Source organism: Mauremys mutica, chromosome 5 (assembly GCF_020497125.1).
Source record: "Mauremys mutica isolate MM-2020 ecotype Southern chromosome 5, ASM2049712v1, whole genome shotgun sequence".
Lineage (NCBI taxonomy): Eukaryota > Metazoa > Chordata > Testudines > Geoemydidae > Mauremys > Mauremys mutica.
The window spans coordinates 5,862,117-5,876,893 of NC_059076.1; the positions used below are offsets into that span (position 1 = coordinate 5,862,117).

The following is a 14,777-nucleotide window of genomic DNA, read 5'->3' on the forward strand; positions in this document are numbered from 1 at the left end:
AATTCTTTCTCTGGTTCATCCAATAATTCTGAGAAGTGAAAGATCTTTTATTTGTTTGTAGACTGGAGCAAAACTCTGTGCTGCCCTTCCTCAGGGACCTTTGCAGAAGCAAGTTGTGTTTTTCAATGGGCCATTCCAGTGATCAAACTCTTAACAAATGAATGAATTACATTAACCAGTGAGTCTCAAAATTGTCAGCTGGTTGAACTGACTTTCTTACAGCGAGCCTACATAGTTCAGTTCTCGGCCCTTAAACACTATAGAGATGGAGACAAATTGGACAGAGTTCAGCAAAGACCCAAAGATATTAAGAGGCTGGAGATACTGGCTCCTGGAGGAAAGATTAAAGGAGATGAATCTATTATGTATTTGACAGATACAGGGGGAGACATGGTTCTCATCTACAGATATCTGAAGAGTGCAAACACAAAGGAGGAATGCAAAGTGTTTAAGGTGTGTAGGCCACAAGGGATTAGAAGGAAGAATAATGTGATAAAAAATAAGTTGAGAAAGCTAGGGATAGGGAAGGTTCTCCCAAGGGTGCAGGACTTGGGGCATTCCAAACTAGAATGCACAAAGAACTAGAAAATATTCTGCACTGGCTTCCATGCAATGGGTTAGATGAGCTAATAGGGTGACCTATTTGCTAGGAGTAATGTTTGTTTCAGATTTAGCTTTTTAGTTCGCAAGCCATTCAGAAATCCATCTGAATTTTCTTTGAGTGTATCCATTATTTGTATGCATTAGCCAAAGAGTTTGGAGTAATAATTTTCTGACTATGAACTGTTTGCTCTGACCATGTTATTCATGGAGTGCCTATTGGTTAGGTCAGATGTTGTTATCTCTTCTCCATGATTTAGTGACAAACTTCTGGAATAAGAACAATGATGAATGTATAGTGAATAACACTCTCCTAGGATGAATTTTCTGGTAAATAATCCTTCAAAAGTCAATTTTCACCAACTCTTCCCATAGGTCTTTTTTATCTCTAATTTCTCTGTTTCTGCTGCAATAATCCACTCTAGAGGAAGCCAGGCTGTAAAATACTCAAAACCAGCTTTTAGACTGACTCCCAGTGGTCTCAATGGAAAAGTCACCCTTTGCCAACACTTACAACACAGTGGCATCTGATTTAGCACCATTTTTCTCTCTTCTTAGAAGAGAAAATAACTGTGGTGACTGTGTGGTACCTGCAGGCAAACTGACTTTTTAAATGGGCAGCTGTTCCCGGTACATTGAGGAGTGGTTGTAAAAGAGCACTAACTGCTATGCCAACTGCTCAGGCTTTTGATGGGCGTTATGCCTCTCGTGGATCTGGGGGTATACCCCAAAAATATTGCAAATGCAACATCGGAACAAAATCGGCCCAAGCAAGAACAACAGGCCACTAAATCAACCACATTGTCAAATAATAAGTGACTAACCAGAATTATGGCAATTTTGAAACATTATTTCCTTCTTAATGGATGTGGAGCCTTTTAAAGATGTTTTTCTGCACTCTATTTATTGAGGCGAATGCATTAGAGGATCAGAACACTAATATTATCTCTTAAGGCCTATTTGTGAAAAACAACATGGAATGAAAAACACCATTTGCATTAGTATTTTTTTTGCAGAAGCGTGAGGGTTTTTTGATGGATGCCATTCAAAAAGAGTGCAGGGAGACTGGTAATTAGCATGCGAAGGAGACCAATATTGCACTTAGCTAGTTGAAATGCCATTGATTAACTGACTGTTACGTAAACACCTTGGACTTGCTTTTCAGAGGCATGGAGGGAACATTGGCAGCTCCCATTGGCTTCAGCTGGAGTTGTTGGTGCTTAGCATTTCTGAAAAGCAAGCCCCAAGACAGAGGCAAGTGTAATGAAGCTCAAGAAGGGTAAGATTACAGGGAATTTCTCCCTCCCTCACTAAGGAAAAGTGATACCAAATTAGATTACCCCTAGACTTCATTTTGAAGTTTGAAGTTCAGGATGCAGATCATAAAGATGAACTAAATTCTCTATCCTTCGTTTTTTCATCTTTTCTTTATATTGTTGCCCTTTCTTCCATCACGAATTGCCTATTCTTGCCCATATATCTTCTGGTAGCCTATGTCTAGCACCTTAAAGCTCATCTTCCAGTGCAAAAGCAATCAATGACATGGACTCTGGGTGGATTCTAAATGTAACTTGCTTTATTTGTACACATACCCCAGTCCTGGTCATCTCACAGCATGCTGGCAATCCTTTCTTCCAAGAATCTCGACCCAATGCCTGTCCCCAGGAAACAGTTCTGCCTCCAGAATTGACCCTAATCAAAGACCACTGCAGACAGCTAACTCTGCCGTTGCTTATACAGCTCCCACTCTTAGGACCACTGCCTAACCCAACTCTGCATAACTTTGCATAACCCAAAACTAACATTACCCAGCATGTCTTCCTGAGACTGAACATTTGCTCACACATGAAGAATAAAGAGCGTGGAAGTCTATGTGTAACAGCACCACTTGGTGACATCTGCCATAATGGCATTTTGGGCTGTATAAGTAGGAGCATTGCCAGCAGATCGAGGGACGTGATCATTCCCCTCTATTCAACATTGGTGAGGCCTCATCTGGAGTACTGTGTCCAGTTTTGGGCCCCACACTAAAAGAAGGATGTGGATAAATTGGAAAGAGTCCAGCGGAGGGCAACAAAAATGATTAGGGGGCTGGAGCACATGACTTATGAGGAGAGGCTGAGGGAACTGGGATGTTTAGTCTGCAGAAGAGAAGAGTGAGGGGGAATTTGATAGCTGCTTTCAACTACCTGAAAGGGGGTTCCAAAGAGGATGGATCTAGACTGTTCTCAGTGGTACCTGATGATAGAACAAGGAGCAATGGTCTCAAGTTACAGTGGGGGAGGTCTAGGTTGGATATTAGGAAACACTGTTTCACTAGGAGGATGGTGAAGCACTGGAATGGGTTACCTAGGGAGGTGGTGGAATCTCCTTCCTTAGAGGTTTTTAAGGCCAGGCTTGACAAAGCCCTGGCTGGGATGATTTAGTTGGGAATTGGTCCTGCTTTGAGCAGGGGGTTGGACTAGATGACTTCCTGAGGTCCCTTCCAACCCTGATAGTCTATGATTCTATGAACTGTATAGATGTAGTTCCCAATTCTCCAGTTCCCTACACCTTGCATCATCAGTTGCACCAATGCAAATTAGACTTCTCCCCTCCCTTACACCAGGGGCAGCATTTTACCCCCACTTTGCACAGGTGCCAATGACAAGGCAAGGTGCCTAGCAGCAGAGAATCAAGTCCATAAAATACACATGGCAATGAATTGCTGCATTTTCAACAGCAGATTTCTCTCCCATCTGGGGTCTCTCCAAACAGTAAGCCTGAACTCTTTCACATCCTGGGCAGAACAGCTTTTCCTGTTTCCTAGTAGTATTTTGACGGCAGCTCATTGCTACTTATCCTGGATTGGAAATGTTTAACAAATAGTATTAAAGAACATACACATTTCTTCACTAACTGCCAAAGAAAGGAATTCAATCAATGGATTCTGTGGCTCCTGGTCTTACAAAAGATGAATCAGGGAATGGAGCTCACAAATATGTTTGAATTAATTGAATAATTCAGTTTAGCATTAATAAGATGAAAGTACAGATCCCCTGTTGGGAATGAATATATAATGCATACGTGGATTTTTCTGCATCTCTTTTATTATTCGGATCCTATTAAGCAACCGCAATCATGAAGATGATGTGCAAACAATTAAAATTTAAGCAAAGGGATTTTTTAAAAAGAAAATTTGAGTGTGTAAATATTTCATACGGGAATTTTTTTTTCTCCTTCAAAGAGAAGAGAAGCAGCAGAAGAATTTTAGAGCATAAACATAACCATTCTGTCTCTTCCAGGGGAGAATGAGACTTGTGCCTGTTAACTATAAAAGAACAAAATTCTAAGCTGCAAATGAGGACATATTTGCATAATGTATTTTATTTACATAAATTACATTGCTTATAGCATTGCTCTGCTATGACTTGGCACAGGTAGGAGACAACAGTTCAAAGTGAATGCGAAGAGAGGAGTAAATAGCTTGTTATGACACTCCTCTCTATGCAGATGTAGCCTCTTCCCTGGGTCTCTGTCTGTGCATGTCCTCTGTCTTGTACCATGCTAGAGAGCACAGGATTAATAGATGAACTCTTCAGCCTGATTATGGCCTTCTTTAGAAAGGGAAAGCAGTGTAACCGTCAACCCCTCCCACAGAGCTCGTATGTTCACTTCTGTATGTTGGGATTTGACAGGCACTGGCTGTGAATTTTCTCACCATAACAACCGAATACAAATGTCAGCAACAGCTCTATTTGCTCAGTGGCAGTTTTCCTCTCTCATATACAAATCACGCTTTGAGTACAAAACTTTCCTTGCCCTAGTTTCAGTGAGCAGAACCCCAGGGACAAATCAGGCCCTGAGGATTGTTTGTATGTAAGTGCTTGTGAGATATTTCATTTTCTCTTTGTTCCTTTAATTCTTGAATAAAACAATCCATTGACAGCAGCACACATGGCTGCTCAAGAGTGATTCTGCTCTGAAATATGACAGTGTTAAAGCAGCACCTTCTTACTCATCAGATCTGCTGTTTGTGTGTGCATTAGGAGTCACAGCTGCTGTTGGTAATGCTTTTAGTACTGCTTATTCAATGTGAGAGCTGGAATTGCCATCCCACAGGAAATTCTGATATTTCAACGTTTCTTTTTGTACTGAATCGGGCCGAAAAGCTGAAATATTGACATTTTTTGTGCAATTAAAAAGTTCCCAAAATACCAATTCAGAAATGCTGAAATGTTTTGTTTTGACATTCTCGAATCAAAATGTTTCAGTTTCTTGAAGCGAACAGGAACTATGCAGTGTAATTGCAGCTGTGTCGATCCCAGGATATTAGCGAGACAAGGTAGGGGAGGTAATATCTTTTATTGGACTAATTTCCATTGGTGACAGAGACAAGCTTTCGAGATACACAGAGCTCTTCCTGGCGTCTGGGAAAGGAACTCCCAGCATCCCTTCAAAATGCCAGTTAGAACAGATTGTTTAGCACAAGCATAAGGGACTAGTTAAGGTAGATACCACTCTACTTTGAATGGTACTAAAGAAGAGCTCTGAGTTGGTCCAATTAAAGATATTGCTGCACTATTCATTTCTGGTCAGTTCAGTATTGAACAGCCAACGGTGCCACATGGCCTCATGGGATTTGTAGTTCAGGTGCCTCATGCCTCCATTCTCCCCTGTGGGCTGAGCTCCCAGGCCAGGCTACCATCTCACATGATGCAGTTACAATCATGTGGCTCCTGTGATGCGCCACAAGGCTCAGTCATTTCAACCAAAAATTCATGACCAGCCCTGTTCAACACCGCTGTGGGGGAGAGAGCAGGATTCCCTTCCTTCCTGGGCACCTCAGTGGGCATGACTGCTAGGCTCCAGCCAGTTACACCTGTACCAGCCTAGGTCAGACAGTGGTACTGCCCAAGTGTCTCTGAGGGCCTAGTCTGAGCAGCCAGGCCTTTGTTATAGGGGATGATAAGTGAGGAGGAAAAACCAGAACTTGATACTGACCTGCAATGAGAAAATTGGGCCTTGCTGACAATGGGAGTTGTTGACAATGGGAGCTGCAACAGGTGCAGCTGAACCTGTGTTAGCTACCAGTGTGAACAAGGCCAAGCAGCTGAGCACCATTTCAGAAGACAAGAGCCTGGGGTCTGAACACACAGATGGCAGCGCACATGTCTACACTAGCAATTGAGTCATGCAATACTGGTGTAGCACCTGCCTGTTGTCAACTCTGGGTAATTTTCCTAGTATAGACAAGGCTTGAGAACTCATGCTGAGTTTGCAGGGTTGGCAGGTAGAAAATAATCACCCTCTTTATACTTGTAAACTGAGTGTTTCTGAGATAAAATAAACGTTGGGCCATATTTAGAGACACTCACTTCAGTCAATCTATCCATTCTCTATAGTGCCTTCTCCAGCTCTCACATAGCAATTTCGTCCATGCACCCTGGAACGTACATTGTCTGCCAATCCATTGCCAGAGCTCCATTGCAAAGCAAGCTTTGGCCCAAGCTCCATGCATCAGGACCAGGAATGTTGTTGTTATAAAGGGACAGGTATTGCTAGATTTTTTTTGCCAGAATGCTTTTTGCAAGCAGTGATGTGAAGGAAGCTGGCATGGTTCCCAGATCCAGAGCTGGGCCACAGGTTAGGTTGAGGAGTAGCTGCCATCTCATTATTTCCTTGTAGCAGGCTTGCTCTGCACACCAGCTGACACGTGGGATCAAAGTAAAAATGACTGTTGTCAGTTAAGCTCTGCTAGTGGCAATGATTCCTCACAGTCCTTCTGTCTCCTTTGGGGCAGACAGCTCAGTCTGTTTCCAGAAGCGTTAACCTCCTGGGGAGGCCGACTGTTGTCTGCTTCCACTCCTGGAAGCACTGGGTGATTTGTTTTAATAATGGTTTAGGGGCTGAACAATTAGTCACTGTCACCCAGATGAACAGAAAAGGATATTTGGGAGCTGGGGCTACACTCTGCCAGTGAAAAGCAAAATCCAAATCCATAGCAAGAAGGGATGAATACTGCGTGCCTGGTTTTAAAGCAATATATCTAATGCTGCTGCCCTGGCTCTGCACTCCTGCCTCTCAGTGTCTGCTTTTGTTAAGGTTACAAATCACTTCGGGATGTCTGAAATCTCTCAAGGCTTCAGTGACCCCCGCAAGGCTAGTCTGTCAATAGACAATGCCTTATATCACTAGCTCTGGACTCCCTGCTGGAGAGGTTAGCGTGGCTGCTAGCTTTCTTCTCATTCTCTGCTTGAATAATAAGATCATGACCAGCAAACATTAGCAAAGTGGCTTGACCAGTTTTTGACACTTGCTTTTTGTGCCCAAACTCACAATGAAGTGGGATCAAGTCATCGGTGTCAATAAATGAAAAACAAAAAGAGTTTTGCCTCCTCCATTGGCCCTGATGATGACACACTGTGTAACCTCTCCTAGCTGTGTTCACAGGTCAAATCTATAAATGCAACAGATGAACTACTTCTGAGCTGCTCCGCTAGACACAGATTCCAGCTTTGGCAATTTATTTTTAAACACTATGGGCCAGAGTGTGCCCTCAGTTACTGAGCTGTAAAAGCAGAAATCAGTGGAGTTACTTCAGATTTACACCTGAAGTTCCCCTAATGCTGTACTGGAGTTGTTTTTATACATTGGCATTTGTAAACCATGAACAAGCGATAATATAAAAATATGCAATGGAGCAGGAAGTTGTGCTACAAAAAAGACGTCTCAGGAGCAGATTCCTTACCCGAGTATCTAGGGCTGGAGAGCATCCAGAAGCAGGGATAAAGTAGCTGCACCTCTTTTCCTCTGGATGCACCCCGTTCAATGGTGGCTGGGATGAGAGCTGCATTTCGAGTTGGGCAAATCATGGACTTGTGGGTGTGCTGGCCGTTCAAAAACAAATGTTGGTTTCAGGTTGAACAAAAAATGATTTTTTTTTGTTAAAAATCAGCAAGACAAAAAATAAATAAAAATGTGGTTTAGGGTGGACAATGAAATATTTTGTTTGACCCAAAGTAAAATGCTTACTTCTGATTTTGGGCATTTGGAAAACATTTAAAAAATATTAACGAAAATTTTGAAATAAAAGGCTGTTTTGGCTAAACTTTTCCATTTTGGGCGGGGGATAATTTTTGTTAGGGTTCCCTCCCCTCAAAACATTTTGGTGAAATTGACATGAATTAATGAAATGTTTTGGTGTCATCAAATCTGCATTATTTTTTTTAGGAAAAAAGGTTCACTGGAAAAATTTTGCTAACTCCAGCTGCATTAAGAATCGCTGTGCGGCTGTATGCCAGCCAAAGATTCTGCTGCACAGGAGGGATCCTCCAGCAACCAGATCTGCTGGCTTCCTGGTACAAAACTACCATTGCAGACCCAATATTGGCCCTACACAGAGAATCTATACTGTGTCTCTGTCTATGTACAGATGGATGCCATATGTATATGTGCAACATGTATCTTTTGCATGTGCTGTCTGACTGTCTAGACATGCAGTATCCATCTATCTCGTCAGCTGTATATATATATGCAATATCCATCTGGCTGTGCCAAACTAGTTAAAGAGTTCCAGCCTCACCGACTCAGATGTATTAAAGGGGAGATGTTTTAAATAGGGTTGCCAACTTTCTAATTCCAGAAAACTGAACCCCCTTGCCTTGCCCCCTGCCCTGTCCCTTCCCTGAGGCCCTGCCCCCTGCTCACTCCATCCTGCCCCCATCGCTTGCTCTCCCCCACTCTTGGTCATGGGTTCAGTTTCACTGCAAGGCCCAAACAGGCACCAGGAGAAGGTCAGGAGCTACAACAGTTTGAAAGTGGGAGATGGCAACTGGACACCTGGTCACTGTAGCTGCAGGAGACTTCCTGTGCTCGCGGGCCCCTCGCCCAGGGGGCTGCAGCGCATGAAGATTGGGCCCGGAGCGAAGGGGCTGGAGGCTGGCTGCCTGGCACCGACCGAGGGGGCTCTGCTCTGCCTGGGCCCCGGGCTGCTGGCTGAGTTTCATTGTCTGGCTTTATTGCCTTTTTCTTTTTTCTCTCTGATTATGATGGTACTCGGGAGGACTCCACTGTTCCAGTGGCTGCCTAAATCACTCAGCCAGGAAGGGAGGAGGGTGGGCTGGAGGGGAAAAGATGGGGGGGTGAGGAGGAGAGAGGATGGGGAGGGAAAGAGGCCAAGGACGAGAGCAGGGTGAGGGTGAGAGGGGGCAGTGAAGGAGAGAGGCATGTTAGGTGGATGGGGACGCCGGGGGAGGCAGAAGGCTACAGGTGCATGCGCATGTGGGGGGCACAGGGGTGTATAGGGACATAATGGGAGTGCAATAGGGTATGGAGGGGGATGAGGGTGCAGGGGGTTGGGACAGGGAGAGATGCAGGGATGGGGATGCAGGAGGGTTGGGACAGGGAGGAATGCAGTGATGGGGGGATGGGGAGGGATGCAGTGATGGGGGTGCAGGGGGGGTGGGATGGGGAGGGATGAGGGAATGGGGGTGCAGAGGGGTTGGGACGGGGAGGGATGCGGGGATGGGGGAATGGGGGTGCAGGGGGTTGGGACAGGGCAGGATGCAGTGATGGAGGTGCAGGGGGGGTTGGGACGGGGAGGGATGCGGGGATGGGGGTGCAGGGGGGGTTGGGACGGGGAGGGATGCGGGGATGGGGGTGCAGAGGGGGTTGGGATGGGGAGGGATGCGGTGATGGGGGTGCAGGGGGGTTGGAATGGGGAGGGATGCGGGGATGGGGGTGCAGGGGGGTTGTGACGGGGAGGGATGCGGGGATGGGGGTGCAGGGAGGGTTGTGACGGGGAGGGATGCGGGGATGGGGGTGCAGGGGGGGTTGGGATGGGGAGGGATGGGGGGATGGGGAGCAGGGGGGGTTGGGAGTGGGAGGGATGCGGGGATGGGGGAGCAGGGGGGGTTGGGACGGGGAGGGATGCGGGGATGGGGGTGCAGGGGGGGTTGGGACGGGGAGGGATGCGGGGATGGGGGTGCAGGGGGGGTTGGGACGGGGAGGGATGCCGGGATGGGGGTGCAGGGGGGTGTGTGACGGGGAGGGATGCGGGGGATGGCGGTGCAGGGGGGGTTGGGACGGGGAGGGATGCGGGGATGGGGGTGCAGGGGGGGTTGGGACGGGGAGGGATGCGGGGATGGGGGTGCAGGGGGGGTTGGGACGGGGAGGGATGCGGGGATGGGGGGATGCAGTGATCGGGGTGCAGGGGGGGTTGTGACGGGGAGGGATGCGGGGCTGGGGGTGCAGGGCTGGGGTGGAGGAATTGTCCAGAGTCCAGGGCTGCTGGGGCCAGTGGCGGACTCAGGAGAACTGTCCCGGGTTGGTGCTACCAGGCTGGACTGGGTGCTGGGTTTGTCTCATTCTCCTCCCCTCCAGCAGCCCCATTCCCAGCACTCGGAGACGGGGATTCATACCTCGAACTCCTGGGGGCCGGCGATGGGGCGACGGACAGACCGCGATTTGCCGCAGGGCATGCGCCTCAGCTCGAGCCCAGGCACAGGAGCAGTGCGAGGAGAAGAGGGCCAGGCTGCAGCAGGGCAGGTGTGTGCTACAATCCCTGAACATCCACCTGCTGAGCGCTCGCGAGTCGCGCTAGTTCGTCCCCTGCCCTGACCCGGCCAATGGGAGCTGCACCTGCGGGCGGGGGCGGGGCAGGGGACGAACTAGCCCCGGGCCACCCCTTTGTCCTATGAACTGGACATGCTGGCTGCCTCCCGGGAGCAGCCTGGTACTGCACGGTGCCACCAACCGGACAGTCAACAGCCTGGTCAGCGGTGCTGACCGGAGCCACCAGGATCCCTTTTCAAAAACCGGACACCTGGTCACGCTAGCAGGGAGTGTAGAGACCTCCCCTTTCCTTCTCAATTTTCTTTCCAGTACCAGTCTTGGCTTGTCTTCACTGCAGCGCTAGTTCAGGTTATCTAGGCTACGGCATGTCTGCACTACAAATTTATGTCAACACAAGTTACGCCGCAGTTTGTACATCCTTGTGCGTATGTCTGCTTGGCTGCTTGTGTTGGTGATGCGAGTATTCATCAGGAGTGCCTGTGTCGATGCAGAGTGTGGTGCACCACCTGCCACTGTCCAGCACACTGTCTTGTGGGAAGTTTTGGCAATGCATGATGGAGCCAAAATGAATCACGCAGGGGTGATTGGGAGCATGGGGTCAATTTCCCAGTGTGCAGCTGTCTCCATCCAATAATGTCATCTGTAGCTCATAATTTTTGCATCTTTTTTCAAAATCCCACAAACCCGCATGTCCCTTCTTGCTGTCCGATATCTCTAAAAAAGCATGGACTCTGCACAGCTCTGCACTGTTGTCATGAGCATTGCATGCACAGAGCGCATGATCCTGAAATATTTGCAGAGCTGCAAGAAGAACCACGGAGGACAGATTGCTGTGGATAGAGCGAGAACCAATTCAAGGTTGTTGTTGGTGGCATTCACAAAGCAGCTGCAGATAATGGGCTTCTTGGCCCAAGATATGAGCACTGACTGGTGGGATCACATCATAATGCAGATTTGGGATGATGAGCAGAGGCTGCAGTACTCTTGAATTCGCAAGGCCACATTCCTGGATCTGTGTGCCAAGATCGCCCCAGCCCTCCAGTGCAGGGACACCTAAATGAGAGCTGCACTGACAGAAAACTGACAGTGTCAATCACACTGCGGAAACTTGCAATGTCAGATTGCTACCAGTCAGTCAGAAATCAATTTGTTTGCTCACAAGATTGGACCTTAGTGAGAAAAATATCCCATGGTTATAGCTGCCTGCTATGTCCTGCATGAGATCTGTGAAGGAGAGGGGGAAACCTTTCCACCCGAGTGGAGGGCAGAGGTGGAGCAACTGTCTGCTGAGTTTGAACAGCCAGACACAAGGGCTTTTAGAAGAACTCAATGTGGAGCTGTATGGCTCAGGGACGCTGTGAAAGACCATTTTAACAGTGAGCCTGAGAAACACATTTTGCTGTACTGTGCTCTGCTTGGCCCTGCTCTTTTGTCCCCTGTTAGGACTTGTGTGGGGATTGCTGTACATGTAGGACTATAACATTGTCAATACACACAGTAATTTTGTTTGTGGCTTATCCTATCAGTTGTGTCACACTGTCAGTAACAAGTAATTGGTTGCTTTCAGACCTGCTAAGCACTCGGTAGCAGATGGTTCGAACTAATAAAGATGAGTCATGTTTTAAATAATAGACATTTATTTTGTAACAGAATTCAGTGCAAACTCCCCTCTGAAATGTTAAAACAAATACATTAAAAAATTACTAAAACTTGATAAATTAAGGCACAGAACTAATGAAGGGGAAAGAACATGCACATCCATTTCAGCTACACGTACACCAACCGTGGCTTTCACAGGCCTGTGTCTGTGAAGCTGCGGTTGTCTTCAGTGTCCTCCCAGCCTAGGTGGAGTGGTAGGGGTAGTACAGTGACCCCGATGCCACGTGGAACGTTGGGGGGAGGTTAATGAGACGGTCCCGCTATTGAGTTTGCAATGGGCTGCAGAGGGAGGGGAGCCCAGGCTTGTTGAACCTGCAGGTCCAGCAGAGTCTGCAGCATCTGTGTTTGCTGTCTGAGAAGCTCCATTATGTCCTGGTGCCTCTCCCTCTCCTTTTCCTTCTGGGACTCCTGGGCCTGTCTCCTCTCCACTCTTCCCTTCTCCAGGCTGTCCGCAGTGTTCATCCTCCTGGCCCTGTGCTTGTGGTCCGATGCAGCGCTGGCTTGCAGGGTCGCATTGAACATGTTATCCCGAGTCCTCTTCTTTCTTCCCCTCATCTGGCTTAGGTGTCCTGTGGGTGTGGGGGGGAGACCCTGAAGGCCACAGTGGCAGCAGCTGAAGATACAACACACAGCGGTACATTATCAGCACATTCACTACAGAGAGTGAAACTACTGCTGCTGAACTCACTCCCCTTGCTCCGCTAACGTTGTAAGCTCTATATTCTCGCTTGGGATTGGGATTGCTTGTGCACGGCCCCACTCACCACACCAGCCTGGTGAGTATGACCCACTGGGGTTGGGGAAATGCAGAGGGAATTGTTCGCTGGCACGATTCTAGTAGCACAGAGCAACGGCACTGAGCACTGGCACCGTTTTCCACAGGCAGGGGTGATTTTAGCTGATCTCTCACTCCTCAGGGTAACCATGGCAGAGAGAGCAAAGCTGCTGCTAGCATCCCAAAGCCACCAGGGTCCGTGTGCTGGTAACCTGCACGTTTCAGTGGTGCCTGCTGAAGTTATCACTGACTGGCATGGGAAAGTGTCCCACCGCGGCGGAAGAAATAAGGCTGCCTTCTCTAGAAACCTTCGGCAAGGGGTTGCAGACACCTCCATGAAAGTTTCCTCGAGATCTCGATGGAGGATTCACAAGACATCCCGGTGCATGTAAACAGGCTGCTCCACTTGGCCCCCTTGGCCTAACTCTTGAGGGAAATGAAAAGCAGATGACAACTCTACCTCTCTTGGTTGTACCACTGCCTCTTCTAGCACGAGTAAAGTAATGAAAAGTCAACAGCTGTGTCCTGCCATTTTGGGGGTGCCATCCCTGTAATGGAAAAGTTATCTACATACCTACCCGAGGTTCCTTCCTCTGCATCAGGCTCACCTGTGTGCCACTGGTGGGACTGGCTGGACGGCAGTGGAGTCAAAAGCAGGTCCTGGCTTGCTGTGCAGGTGGATCCCACCGGTCGCGTGACCCCATACTTCTCCTCTTCTTCCTCACCCACCACCACCTCCTCCTCGTCGTTCACAGCAGGGACCTGTGGCTCGGGGTCCTCAGAGGTATCCACTCTAGTCTGGGGGAGTGGAAAGCAGCTCGTTGTAAAAGTGGTAGGTCTGTGCTCAGCACCGGATTGATTGTTGACCTCCCTGGCCTTCTGGTAGGCCTGCGGCAGCTCGTTGGCTGTGACATGGCACTGCTGCTGGTTCTCGTCTTACCCCTTCTCCTGCAATCTGCTCATAGACATACTGGATTCCTGGGGCAGCTCCAAACCAGCATAGAAATGAGTATCTTTTGTCTACTCCAGGCCAGAGCATGTCTGGAGTGTGTAGCCAGCAGTCAGCTGACAGTTGGATGCTGCTAGGTGTTCTCACCAAGCCAGGCAATGAGGAAAAGGACTTTCAAAAATTTGCAGAGCTTTGAAGGAGAGGAGTGATTCCAGTTTACATGACTCCTGGGCATTGGAGTTCACAATGGTGATCAGATGGTCCCCGAAGAGCATTGTGGGACAGCTGCTGGAGGACTGTCAGGGCTGACATAGGTAACAGTGTCTACACTTGCGCCTCCGTACATTGATCTGGGCTCAACATTGCTTAGGGAGGCGGTGTTACTATGTTGGTTTAACAGACCACTTACTTGGGTGGGAAACAAATGTAAGTGTAGATACATGCACAGCTAGGTTGATGCAAGGCAGTTTACATTGACCTAACTTTGTAGCGTAGACCAGGCCTTTGTCTACACCTAGAAATGCTACCGTGACACAGCAGTGTTGCATCTGTGCTGCTGTAGTGTAGACACTTATTACAGAGATGGAAGGGGTTCTTTAATTGCTATAGTACATCTACCTCTCCAACAGGCAGTAGCTAAGTCAACAGAAGAATTTTTCACACCCCTGAGGAACATAGTTAAGCCAAGCTAACTTTGTAGTATAGACCTGTCCCTACACTTGAGTTAAGTCCTCTCGAGTTAGCTTTGCTCAAATGAGAGTAATCACACTACAGAGCTACCTTGGAGCTGCACAGAGTTTGGACTAACAGCATGGAGTAGCTGAGTCCCCACTGCATTACTAGCTCAAACAGCAGCAGCACTTGAGCTTCAGCTCTTCTGCTCTGACAAGCCAGCTAGCTCAAGTCTAAGGGTATGTCTAGATCATAGAGCCTATACTGGCATAGTTCTGTAGACCAAGCCTAAAGCTCCAGTTAACCCGAGGTAGAGACTGTTGTGTATGGATGGGAGTCAGGCTAAGGGCAACACTTGAGTTACATCTCAAGCTAACACAGCAGTGCAGACAAGCCCCGTGTCTAGGTGCTATCCTATGAAAAGTCAGAGTGGGCTTGTCAGGGTTCCTTCCCCACTCCGAACTCTGGGGTACAGATGTGGGGACCTGCATGAAAGACCCCCTTAGCTTATTTCTACCAGCTTAGGTTAAAAACGTTTTCAAGGCACAAGTTCCAGCTTGTCCTTAA

General features: G+C 48.0%; 1 long non-coding RNA gene across 1 annotated transcript in view; it reads left to right on the forward strand.

Moving 5' to 3' along the window:
- Positions 1–14,777, forward strand: part of LOC123370975 — a 47,882-nt gene that overhangs the window by 21,967 nt on the left and 11,138 nt on the right. Inside the window, exon 2 of the long non-coding RNA XR_006579676.1 lies at positions 1,766–1,879. This is a non-coding gene — a long non-coding RNA (uncharacterized LOC123370975). The remainder of the gene's footprint in view (positions 1–1,765; positions 1,880–14,777) is intronic.